Source organism: Armigeres subalbatus, unplaced genomic scaffold (assembly GCF_024139115.2).
Source record: "Armigeres subalbatus isolate Guangzhou_Male unplaced genomic scaffold, GZ_Asu_2 Contig1118, whole genome shotgun sequence".
In the NCBI taxonomy this organism is placed as follows: domain Eukaryota; kingdom Metazoa; phylum Arthropoda; class Insecta; order Diptera; family Culicidae; genus Armigeres; species Armigeres subalbatus.
In genome coordinates, this window is record NW_026941867.1 from 146,653 (window position 1) to 158,629 (window position 11,977).

At 37.7% G+C, this 11,977-nt stretch overlaps 1 pseudogene; it reads right to left on the reverse strand.

Annotated features, from left to right (window-relative positions):
- Positions 1-1,431: 1,431 nt before the first annotated feature.
- LOC134202263 (uncharacterized) lies at positions 1,432-2,684 on the reverse strand (annotated as a pseudogene).
- Positions 2,685-11,977: the final 9,293 nt, after the last annotated feature.

Consider the following 11,977-nt stretch of genomic DNA (forward strand, 5'->3'; position numbering starts at 1 on the left):
GTTGAAAACATGAAGAGGTCTAATAGAGATATAAACATATATGTTATACTCTGAAATAGCGTATTTAATAGTGAATGATGTTCCAGTAATAGTGGAATCAAATTTTCAAATATTTGTGAATAGATCAAGTTACTTACTTCGACGTGAAAAGTCTACAACACGTTCAACTTTTCGCAAGTAAACTGAATTCAACTGAGATAACCAAATAACTTGTCCAATCTAAACTTTTCATTAAATTTATGAAAAAACAGGAACACCGTCTTCGACCTGAGGTCGTACAGAGTGAACACTTAGCACCTAGCTTGAGACAATGGACAGGACCCAACACCCAGTGGATCAGTGGAGAACTTTTCGTATCACGGAAAGTTTTCTCTTTACCGGGGCAGGAAACGAACCCACACTTCATAGCACATGCGACTAGACGGTTGGCATCAGTAACTGCCCAGCCACGAAGCCCACAAGTTTGAACAAGTTTAACTTTCTTTCAATGCTAGTTATGTGCATCATAGCACATTGAATAAGTGACACGACATTTCAAAGTGAATGTGAAACAATTAGGATTATTTCGTACTTGAAGTTTATGGCATAAATATAAAAGCAACATTTAAATCAACAATTCATGTTTGTATAGAATAACAAGATGTAATGTAATAAGAACTGGGAAGAAGGCAGTACGCTACTCATATTTGATGCTCAGAAAGCTTCAGAACTTGTAGAAGTTCGAGTTTATCTTTCTTAACTTCATCCGCTTTCATCTGCTTATGTTTTCTGTTGAGTTCTCGTTCGTTTTTTCTGTGCAATACTTCCTGACGCTTAAGTTCGCGGAGCTCCGATGTCCGCTTCATCATTTCCCCCCTCTCTGCAGACTTTTTTGCTTTCATTGCTTCAGCAAGTTCCTTATTTCCTTTTCTTTGATCAGCTTTCTCTTTTTTATCCTGCAATACGTTTTCTTTTTCCAACTCCAAACGCCGAATTTCGTTTAGACGCTGCTGTCAGAATCGGGAAAAATTTCCGAGCATAATTTCGATGTTGCTAGCTTCGTTTTGGTGTTGGTGGAGTATGTAGAAATTCGGCAATACCATCGGCCTTCCTTTTATCTTTACTCTGAATGACATTACTATTCGTCAGTACAGATGCTGTTACCCCGCATAACTCATTTCCACTGACTTCGTCACCAATAGTAGCATTGTCTTGAATAGATACTTCGGTATTCGGCACAGGCTGACCATCTGAAACACTAATATCTGCTTCACTCATACCACCTACAGGTAGCAGCGACAGTTGTGGTGCCAGCAGTTTCTCGTACAGAGAACGAATAATTTCTTCTTCTTCAGTCAAGCCTTGATGAGTTCTTATCTTTGATAGACGTTCGGTACCGTTTTGGTACCGTTATTGTTTGATCCAAGTTTGTGGCATCGCATGATAGTTCACCTACAGAAGTGTCATTGACAGGCTGTGCCAAGCATTTTGTGAAGTCAACGTTTTCTGGACCAAAGGGATACAATCCACACACGTAAAAACCGTTGATGATACTGGGTTGTCTAATTCCTGAGTCCATTGCTCTATGAAGTACAGACGGAAAATGCTGCAACGACAATATGTTTCCCCCATTATTCGCCACTCTATGACAGCTGATTTCCACGCGCTTTTTAATGGCTTGAATATTGCAACGTCCGCTGGTTGAGTTATTCGTGTCGTGTTCGGATAAAGTGCTACTAAAACGATTCCAAGATCCAAACACAAATCTGCTACTTCCTGCGCTGTATGCGACGAGTGTCCGTCGACAAAGTAAATGATCGGGAATTTGACTTTCTTCTTGAGAAGGAAAGGATAGAAAATTTTCCTCACGTACAACATAAAATTTTCGACGTTCATCCAACCATTTGGACTTTTTCCAACTCCCCATTCTCCAGGAAACTGGTGAAGGGTTTTTGGACGGATTATCTGAACCGGTAGAATCACATCCGGCGGAACAACGCTCCCGTCAGCTCCAAAACTGAACATTACAGTTACGTTTGAATGTCCATCGGCATGCTGAACTTCATACACATTTTTGTTTCCCGTTGTAGCCAGCAATGCCTTGGTAGTAGGATGCAAGAAAAATGAAGTCTCGTCCCCATTGTATACTCTCTGAGGATCTTCATGGGCGTCCGATAATCCTTCGCTTACCAAGTAGTCCCCAACCATTTTAAACCAACCTCTAATGTCCGATTCAGATACCTTTGAGCTTGCGGCTGTTACTTGTTCTGGAGTTCTGACTGTGATGTCATTGTGACGCGCCAGAAACCGGGTGAACCATTTTCTTCCTAGAAATTACCGAAAAATAAATATTATTTTATACTCTTTCAATCGGGTTTGTACACCTACCTGGTACGTTATCTTTAAAAGGATTAGGTCTACCACAGGAATTGAAAAAAACCCTTGCGCTCCATCGCTTTAATCCATGCTACAATTTCCCGTTCCTCTTCCGGAGAAAGAATTGTTGGAGGCCCTTTAGTCAATTTTTCGCTCCATTTTCCACTCATGCGAAAGCGGATAGTTGACTCAGGTATTCCGTGCAGTCTACACGCATCATAAATAGTTTTTTCTCCATTTATGATACTTGCGAGGCACTTTTGAACATCACCTTCACTGCAGAAATGAGGCACTCTGTTCCTGCGGCGAATTTTCTTTTGTTCTTCCATCCTACAATATAATTAATCACTAATACAAATTACAGCTATAACATGAACTTATTTTAATTACTTTCGTGCAAAACTGGATGTAACAGCAGCTGTTGTCTCGCTTCGAAGCCGGAATCACTTGTAGGTGCACTGCGAATTACAATTTGTTTACATCTGACAGGATGCAAATCTAACCTCAAAGATACAACTTTAACACTGCCACTATTATAGGAACAGAAGTGCCTTCATGGTTCCTATAGTGGAGTTTGCGTTTTACGGACCAATTTGCTATTAGTTGTATGTTTTATGCATGATTCTTGCTCATTTCTTTCCCTAGATTAATTCTATATATCAAGTTCTTGTAAAAAATATATTTATGTATGATTTTTTGCCTTATGAAATTTCATTGATTCGTTACGAGTTGGTGAATTTTGCAAGCTTGAAAAAAATTGGTCCAAATGTGTCGAATACACGGGTTTAGAAAATATTAAAATTCGTCACTTTTACCGGTACACTCACCCTAACGGTTAACACAGCAGAAATGAGAGCATATTTTTACACTGTGGAATCAAACTGGAAACAAATTTTGCTGTCAATGAAATCAACATGATCACTAAGTTTGATGTCATGAGATTCTTAATTTGATATCAAAATGAGTATTCAAAAAGATTATTCTTATGAGCATTCAAAACAACAACAGCATATTTTGTTTGCAGGTTGCTTTTAATCTTCGTAAATAACTCATTTTAGATAATCGACAGCATAATTTGATGTAAAGCTGCTATCATTATGATAATTGAGGAATGCATATTGAAAACATGTTCCGATATCAATTTTTATTAGATAATAATTGACATCAAGTTTTGTTTTCAATATAATCTCAACAGCAGAGCTTAACACCCAAAAGGCCAAGCTCTCCCAGAAGGCAAATTTTGAAATTGAAAAAATCATAACTCTGTTCGCTTTCAACCGATCAATGTAAGATTTTGAGACAAGGTCCAGTTTTTATTCAAGTAGTGGTGTCCAGATTCCGTATGGTTCCGGAATTATTCCAGATTCCGTTGGGGTAGCCCCGATATGGCATTTGGGGTATTTGGATGAAAACTTAGTTTATATAACTCTTCTCAAACTTTTACCAAAAACAGAGCTATACTAAATACGGTTTTATTAGGGATTTTTCAGATTTTTTGAAATGCTTATTATCGTCTCCAAGATGTCCCACAATGCCCCCGGGGAAGCCGTAGAAGAGGATATTTTAGTTTTTAGCTCAAAACATGTCGTGTGACAGCTCTTTTCTCATGATTTCTCACAAATAATCTTCTGGTACGCGTGAAAAGTCAGTAAGACCTCATTGGCCACTTCCAGAACCTCATGGAGTGCCCCAGGGGGACCTGCAGGAATGGACATTTTCATTTGTTGGCCCAAACATATCAAAGCGACTGCTCTATCTTCATGATTTCTCATGAATAATCTTCTGGTGATTCCATAAAGGACGATTGACCTCACTGGCCACTTCCAGAATATTACATGGTGCCAATAAAGTTCTGGTAAGGCTGTAAAGTGTAAAACAACTCATTGGCCACTCCCGGAACACCACGGAGTGCCCCGGTGGAACCTGTAGATATGGACATTTTCATTTTTGCACTAAAACATGCCATGCGATAGCTCTATCTTCATGGTTTTTCACGAATAATCATCTGAAGATCTTATAAAGGACAGTTGACCTCATCGACCACTTCCGGAATACCACGGAGTACCCGGGGGACCTGTATAAGGGGACATTTCCGAATTAAGACCAAAATGTGTCATGCGACAACTCATTCTTCATGGTTTTTCACAAATAAACTTCTGGTAAGTCTGAAAAGTGCAGAAAAACTCATTGGCCATTTCCGGAACTTCATAGGGTGCCCCGGCAGAACCTGTAGGAATGGACATTTTTGTTTTTGCACCAAAACATGTCATGCGATAGCTTTATCTTCAAGGTTTCTCGCGAATCATTCTCTGATGATTCTGCAAAGGACAATTCACCTCATTGGTCACTTCCGGATTATCACGGAGTGTCCCGGGGTAACTGTACTGCCATGATCGCATATTTGTAACATTTGCATATTGGTTGATTTTGTAAATCGTTTGTCAATCCTCCCCACAAACTCAATCATTTCCAGTTTACCACAGATACGCAAGATAGTAAAGCCTATTTTACTGTTGTGGGATTAAATGCAGTAAATTGAGATTTCTGAACGATTCACAGGCTTTTTACCAAATGTACAAAAATGCGAGTGTTACAAATATGCGATCATGGGCAGTGTAGAACAGGACATTTCCGAATTGAGGCCAAAAAATTTTATGCGACTGCTCGTTTGTTCATATTTTTTTTACGAATGAACGACTGATAATGTGTAAGGTAAATCATTCGCCACTTCCGGAACATCACAGAGTGCGCCGGCGGAACCTCTAGGTATGGACATTCCCAATTTTAGGCCAAAACGGGTCATGCGCCAGCTTATTTCTCATGGTTTCTTTTGAACAAACATCTGAAGCCTTCCTGGAGGGTGAAGGTCTCATTGATCACTCTCGGAACCTCATGAGGTGCTTTGAGAGCACCTGTATGAATGTACATTTCCGTTTGTAGATCAAAGCGTATCATGCGATAGCTCTATCTGTTTGCTTACTTACTTATAAAGGAAAATCAACATCATTGTTAACTTACGGAACATACGCAGTGTCCCTGGTGAACTTGTAGGAGAGGGCATTTCCGTTTGTAAACTAAAACGTGTTATTCGACAGCCTCATCTTCATGGTTTCAATCGAATAATCTTCTGATTAAAAAAACTGTTGTCTTCCTTTTACTTCCACTAATTCGTTTTTTGGTATCAACACGATACGATACCAAAACACGAATTAGTGGAAGTAAAAGGAAGACAACAGTTTTTTTTAAACCGTGTAACATTTTCCCCTCGCAAATAATTATTAATCTTCTGATGTAACTGATGTAAAAGACAATTTACCATTTCAGAAACATTACGGAATGTCCCAAAATATCCCGTGGAAGATAACATTGAGCTTGAGCTTAAATTAGATTGGCCGCCCGTAGTCGCTTCTCGATTATGACCAGATCAGCTATTCTTGTTCAGAGAACCAGCTGATGTTGTGTTGAGACTAGCACTTATCTTCAATGTACTGATGTACTGATGATCTCATTTTTTGGGTCGCACTAACGCCTTTCAAAACAGCATGCAAGTCAAAGTAGTAGAGGGGAAAGGAATGATGATGCAACCACTCGCCCAAGGTTACTGTTCCCGCAAATTCCATGAGTATGTATTTTGTGTAGCAAGTACAATTATACACTATGCCCGGGAGCCGGGAGTGTTTCCCACCCGGAAACATTTTAGGCCTGACCGAGAATTGAATTCACCTTCTCCGGATTGGCAATCCTACGCCTTTGCTCAGGGCTTTGTACAGGTTCCTTCGGGACACTCCATAAAGTTCCGGAAGTGGCCAATAAGGACAATTGTCTTTTATAGAATCATCAGAAAATTATTCGTAAGAAAACCATGAAGATTACGGAGGCTTCAAAACGAACATAAAAAAAAAAACTAAGAAAAATGAGCTTCCAAGTAGACACGTTTTAGTCTACAATTAAAAAAAATGTACTGGTGCCCCCTTGAGGACTGCACTGCCGTAATTTGAAAAAGTGACGTATGCACCAAATTACAACCTACATGTTTTCCATTTTTCTGCTAAAGAGCTCGATGAGTGCAACTCGTCAACACCATTTTTGGAAAATTGCGTATACGTCACTTTGCTAGATTACGGCAGTGCTAAGGGTATGCGCTAACACACTTGTTACAAACGAAACGAAACGAAATTTTAAATTTCTATTTTGATTCGAAACAGAACGGATCGAAATATAGATTTACTTTCGAGAGTTCGGAACGATACGAAATCAAGATGCATTCAATTCAAATGTTTTTGAAAGGAAACGATTTTTTTTTCCGCGGAATTTTTATTTTGGTTTTACATTTTGTATGCAATTCTGATTTCACTTTTTCGAAGTCAAATAACTATCTTGCCACCAATAGAGTTATAATAACAGGCTATTATTAATTCGCCGCGTTCCCGTTTATAAACCATTGGCGATAAGGCAATACCCTCGCATTTGTGCCGCTTTCAAACGAATTCATCGTGGAGTGTGTGCTCCCGAATATGTTCATTTTTATATCAGTTAGGTTATATATCATAAAGTATATAAAAATATAGAAATTGTGGAATTTTTCCTATATAGATTCAAATTCTGTTGAAAACCTTATTCCACTTAAGACGTATTAAGATTATGTGATTCATATTGTCTCATCAGTGTGGTGTTATGGTTTTAGGCTAACTCTAACTAACTAAAACATTTATATTTCATTTTTCAAATTGGCCTAATTGATTATGACCTTGATTTTTGGAATGGCGATTGTGCTTTTAATTCAAACTATTTTGGTCAACTAATGTACCTAACAGAAAGAATAGATTGCGATCTATCTGGTAGTAACGTCAGTTGAACAAAATATGCTGAATAGAGAGAGTATGAGACGTTTTAAATTTCAAGGTCAAATACCGTTCCGCCTATTTGAAAAAAGTTCCTAGATATATCCACATCTGCCAGGCGTATACGGAGATAGAGAATTGATAAAAATAGCATACATTCCTGTGCATGATCCTGTGTACCTTTTTAAAATTCACAAAGATATGTATTTCACAAATGTGATCGCAAAATTTTACTGCAGCAGTTTGCCAGGTATGAAGAAATAATTTTTCCTTCTCCATATAAAAGTTGTACCAAAAGGCCATCATTTCCTTCCAAATTCAATCTTTTTCTGGGAAGCTCGGAGACCCATACTGCCCATGATCGCATATTTGCAACATTTGCATTTGGTTTGATTTTGTAAATTGTAAATACCACAAATAAACAAGATAGTAAAGCCTATTTTGCTGTGGTGGGATCGGATGCAGTAAATTAAGCTTTCTGGACGATTCACAGGCATTCTACAAAATGAACAAAAATGCGAGTGTTACAAATATGCCATCATGGGCGGCATAGTCTTATATACAATCAGCTCGACGAACTGAGCCATTATCTGTTTGTCCTTGTATATGTGTTTGTGTTTATGAGACATGCAAAAATTGATGCCAAATTTTCATCATAAACCAACTTCAAAAAGGGCAAGAAACAGCTGTTATGGTCATTATTAGCTGAAAGCAATCATGAGTAATGAACCTTCAGCAATTTTTATGGTCCTTGAATCCGTTCTGGATTTTGTTTTGCAAATTCCATGCGAAGATTTAGAAGATCTAGGGGCTGTATGGGGAGATCCCCCAGAGGCGGACACATAAGCCGTTTAATGAAAAACTCACTAACTATACGGATTATGTCAACTGGTATGCTATATATACAAAATATGATCATTGATGACTCATACAAACTATATATGAGCATTTGAACACGTTTTGCGACGATGTATTGACAAATTTTGATGAAAAATTATGCCGTTCAGAAAAGCGTACCCTAGTACCGGACACTACAGGCATACCTCGATAGTACGTACCCTCGATAGTGCGTACCCTCGATAGTACGTACCCTCGATTGTACGTACATTTTACCTCGATAGTACGTACATAAAAAAAAATTCGTTCAATTTTCTCTACGATTTTAGCAAAAATTTGAATGTGCTTTGATCATGGCACATGCGGGAGTCCTATGTTACGTAATAATTTCACAACTGAATTAAACACCATCGTGAGCTTATAACGAATTTAGTAGCAAAACTTTGAAAAACAATTAAAGGAACATTTGAATCAGCTGAGCGATGCGGAGCGCGTCCGAGCCCTCATAAAGCAGAATATCAGCAAGAGGATTTTTTTTGTCTTGGACGCGTTCATACACACACTCGCGTAAGTATCTTAGAAAGAAGAATAGCTATCCACTTAATTGAACAATTATTATGTTTATGAATTATTTTATCTATCAAGGAAATTAGTTCCAGTTCTAGAACCCTTCCCCATGCATTTGTTTATCTGATAGACCAGAAAATATTTCCCCGAGGAGTAAATTAATTCCATCATGGGAATGGTGATTCATAAAATTGAATTTTCGGCAAGATATTTTACTGTTTAATTAAGTTTACATTAAGTTAAGAAGTTCCTCTAGGAATTTCTCCACGATTTTTTACGAAATTACTCCGAACATCCATCTTAAATTATAGCCAAATATTTCTCCGTTAATCCTTCCAAATATACCCTCTAAATTCCATCTTTTTGTCGGTAATTTCTTCAGCAATCCACTTTAGGAATTCTCTTAGAAATTTCCACATCTCCTTTCCTAGAACTTCCACCAGAAAGCATTCACAAATTCCCATGTAAACTCCTCCGGGCATTCTCTGTGGAGCTACTCCAGAAATTCCACCAAGATCTCTCCATTTATTACTTTCAGCAGGTCTTTCCGGAAATTCTCATTGAATTTCTTCAGAAACTCACGTGGAATCCCATGATATTCACGCCCCGGGAATTCTTCCGGAAATTCCTCCAAGAACTCTCCCGGAAAATTGGAAATTCCTTGCAAAATTCGTCTGCAAATTCAGCTGGCTATAGAAATTGAATTTCGTCAAAACCAGTGCTGGAAATACTCGCTTCACGAGTAAGAAAAGAGTGGATAAGTAAAAATTGGGCCCACCAGAAATGCCATACTCGCGCGAACCTACTGCCTGCATTTTTTCTAGCGCTTGCTTTGTTCGCGAGTACGGGCAGAGCAAAGACAAAAAGCAGGGACACATTTTTTTTCGCGAGTAAAAATCACGATCGTGCGTATTTGTGGTTACTTCGAATAAAATGGATAAATTTCACTTAACATAAACACAGTAACAATGAACAAATGTGTTCTTGCTCGAACATCCGTGAGAATTATGTTCCGAGGTTGGTTTATGACATTTTGTAAATTAACCCGAATGACACGCGAAGCTCCACGAACATTTTTCGGGGTTTTCTTTTCTGCTTTCTCTGCGAGTAGTAGGTAGGCAAGAAAAGGCAAAACAAGTGTTCGCGAGTATTTTGCATGGTCCAGTGCATGATGACGTAAGTTGACAGTTCACAGAGCTTGTTTACAGGGACTTAGTCTCTGGAGCAGCTTCCGGAAAAACTGTTTTGCGATTGATTAAGAATATTGATGTCTGCTGTTGTGGATTTATGGTAGGAATCAAAGCATATCACTAGAATATTCGGATCAAAATGATTTTGAAAGAAAATTACTAATTTTTATTTCCAGCTGATCGATTTTAATTCTAACACCCTGTAAACAAGCTCTGTGAACTGTCAAATAATTGAGGTTAAGTTAAGATCTTGCATTGGTCTATGGCCTACTTCTTGTTTTGTAAACAAGGTTCACAGATTTCCACCACTGGTCAAAACTCTTTCGGAATTACCTACGAAAATTCCCTTTGACATTCCTCTGGGAATTATTTAAGGGATTCTCCCGGAAGATCGTATAGCCAAAATTTCTACGGTACTTCGCTTAAAATTTCTATAAAAAATCATCCAAAATACCCTTCAGTATTTTCCAAGATTTTTTTTTCAGGAATTCGCAGCAATATCTTAAAACAATAACCCCGAAAATTCTTCGAGAAACTCTCCCGTTTTTTATTCCATAAATTCCTCCATGTATTCTCCCAAAAAATCCGCCAATAATTTCCCCGGAAATTACGACAAGAATTTCTTCAGAAATCTCTTTTAATGTTCCTCCGAAAAGTTCTTCAAGATTTATCCAGGAATTCGTTTCGGAGTTCCCACAGAATTTTCTCAAATTATTCTGCAGAAAATTCCTTCAATAACTGCTCTGGGAAGTTCCTTTTTCAGGATGAATAGGAGTATCCGAAAGAATTTCCTAAAGTAATTTTTGAAAAAAAATCGCTATGGATTTCTTGATTTGAGTTTGAGTTTCTAAAAATCTTGATGGCTTCATCTATGGATTTTCTGGAGATATGCTGGGAAAAAAATCCTAGAAGAATATCTGAAACAAATCTAAGAGAAATTTGAAAATAACAGGTTTTTTGAATGAGTTTCCTAAGGAATTTTCAGAGGAAAATATTTATGAATGTCAAAACAAATTTCAAATAAAGTTTTGAAATAATTACGAACTAAAATACGAAAAAAGTTCTAGTAGAATTTTACAGGGTGTTCTTGGAGTAATTCCTTAGTTTCCTGAAGAACAAACCCACATTTTCAGAAAAAAAGTATATTGAGAATGTGTTGAATAGTGGCCATGTTGCCAAAAATTATCCCACGTCGCACTTTTTGGCCAGAGATCCACGCTAGTTGCAGTTTGTGAGTAGATCAACATCCAATGATTTAGATTTAAATACTTTATCGACAGACACCACCTCAATTCATCAAGCTGATACCGATTAAATAGATAAAAGTCGGCCCTCCAGGCCTCCTATCAAAAAAACCGTTTTCGGAGTATATAGAATTTTTGTTACACATTGTTGTACAGAAATGGGCCAAACACAATTGATACGTTTGCGTATCCATTGTGTTTGGCCCAAAAGGCATAAACGATTCTACATACGAGAAAATTAAAATAACTAAGCCAATTTCAAATCTATAGGGGGAATCCATAAAATACGTCACGTAAAAATGTTGTGATCAACTCCCAATCGTCACTTTTTGTAGTAACATGCATAATTATGCATGATGTGTAACATATCTTTAAAACGTCCCGAATATCACGTAATTTATGGATGTTCCGAAGCATTAACATACAATATTTCATAAAAACAATAGCCTCACATTTACAAGGACGATAATTTTGCGCAATGCTACATGTAGGCACCATTCCAGGAAAAGTCTGAGTCATGCTGGTCCGTTGTGTACTATATCAAATATAAATTTTCTTAGAAAACAGAGCCTTCTATCGAAATTTTGGCTTCCGAGCGGTTTTATAAACATTACACTACTCCCAAATAAATAGAAAGGCAAAACAAAAATTATTTTTGCTCGGTATTTTTTTGCTTCGATAGTACGTACGCTTCGATAGTACGTACACTAAAATTACGGAGTGTGTACGTACTATCGAGGTATGCCTGTATAGCATCATGTTCAAATATCACCAAGTTGCTATTACATGAGTAGAGACATCATTCAGAATAGTAATATTTTTCACTAGCTTTGAGTTGAAGATATTAAAATTTGTTAGTAGAGCTTATTCGACTCTCCAGCTTAATTTCTTACATCCTACTCCCAATTCCCACCTTTTTCAAAACCATCTTCAAATTGTCGTT